The sequence below is a fragment of the Paroedura picta genome, chromosome 3, assembly GCF_049243985.1.
Source record: "Paroedura picta isolate Pp20150507F chromosome 3, Ppicta_v3.0, whole genome shotgun sequence".
NCBI lineage: Eukaryota > Metazoa > Chordata > Lepidosauria > Squamata > Gekkonidae > Paroedura > Paroedura picta.
This window is the reverse complement of record NC_135371.1, coordinates 23,611,533-23,613,431: the sequence shown is the minus strand read 5'-3', so window position 1 is coordinate 23,613,431 and position 1,899 is coordinate 23,611,533.

Sequence of the window (1,899 nt, the reverse complement as noted above, 5' to 3'; positions counted from 1 at the left end):
ACAGCACTATCAGGACTGTGATTAGCCCAGGGTCACCCAGCTGACTGCATGTGAAAGGGCAGGAAATGAAACCCAGCTCACCAGATGAGAAGCCACTGCTCTTAATCGCTGCATTAAGCTGCCATGTTAGTTAGAGACACAAGGCCTCGTTTCTACAGAACCTGAAGCCCTTGCAATAAGAGCAGCTTGCTTAAAATATGTGTTCTATATCCTACTAGGCTTATCTCACTAGCATGCAGCGCAGCATCACCACACAAAGGGCAGAGAACATGAAACTCTCGCTTAGGGTCGCCAACCTCCAGGTGGGGCCTGGAGACCATGCAGAATTGCTAATGATCTCCAGGCTACAGAGGTCACTTCCCTTAGAGGAAATTTCTGCTTTGGAGCATGAACACAGGGGTATTACACATTGTAGCATTCCCTCCTGTCCTCAAACCCCACTCTCCCAAATCCCCCCCCCCCCAAATCACAACCCAGAGTTCACAACCCTATATCTTTCTGTAGCAAAGGTGTGCAATCTGTTCTAGGAAAGGCGAACAAGGAATCTTTTGCATCTCCCTGTAACTTTGGGACTCACTGGCGGTCTTTAAGCAGCAGCAGGGCAGCTACTTCTCATGGATGTTTAGGCTGATCCTGAGCAGAAGGTTGGACTAGATGTATGGCCCCTTCCAACTCTAGGATACTAGGATCCTTTAGGCACTGTGACCTGTTTCAGTTTGGATTCCTATCAAATTATTTTTTAAAAAAGGGTGCCTGAGACTTATGGGATAGAGTTAGTAGGAACTCAGAATCTTGGTTAGGCTCTTCTCTCCCTTCGCATCCTATTTACACTTTATTCCCTCCACTTACAGCAAAGCACCGATATGGAATTCTTCTCTCGCAGAAGAATTTCTTTTCTTATATTAATCTGTCAAGCCAGCTGCCTCCTTTCAGTGACACACAGACTTATCCAGGCAACCTCTAGATGGCCCCTGAGGGTTCCTTTGCCAACTGGAAATACACATCGGCTCTGTTACCTTGGGCAGATTTAATGTGACGGTTATTTTTCTGAGCCACAGAGATAACATGCCAAGAAGTATTTAACATGTGCAGCAAAAACAAGCCGTGCACCGTGCGCGCCTGTTTTGTTGTGAAGAGTCCTGTGAAATATGAAGCCCAGTTTATCGGGGGAGAGGGAGAAAGAGCAAGAAAATGCGCTCGCTTACTCATATCTAGTAAACATCCCAGCGGTTACTTCCCCTGGTACAGAATCCATAATTCATTGTGCGTGGTTTTTTTTAAAAAAACTAAGGCATTCAAATTATAACCCAGGATCATGTATCACTTAAATGTACGAAGAATAAACACCCCCGTGCATTCCAGTTACAGAGGGAGCTGAATGTTTTGCCTCAATAATTCATTGGAAGGTAGCCTCTTAATTTTAAACTTCTTATAAACGAGAAGTAAATATTTTAAATACCGCCAGCAGATTTATCTTCCAGAAACTCGGGACTGTTATCCTTCATAGAACTTGGGTTACGAAAGGATACTTTGCCAATTGTTGGAAAAGGTTTCTGGGATTTAGCGGCAACAGAGATGATAAGTATTCTGATCACCAGTAAGAAAATTAGTGATAAAAATATTAGTGATAAGCAAAAGTCATCCACCATTGTCATTAGAGAACACATAAATAGCCACAAATTAACCCTGGGAACATCCGCTTCCATGTTTCAATGCAAATAATCTTTTTTGTCTACTTATTTAGACCTTTCTGCCCAGATTTCCACCCCAGTGGGGATCCAAAGCTGCTCACAACATCAATTTTCCCTCTTCTATGTTATCTTCACAAATCTCCATGGGTTGCCAGCTCTGGGTTTGGGAATATATGGAGATATTAAGATAGATCCTGGGAGAGTGGGA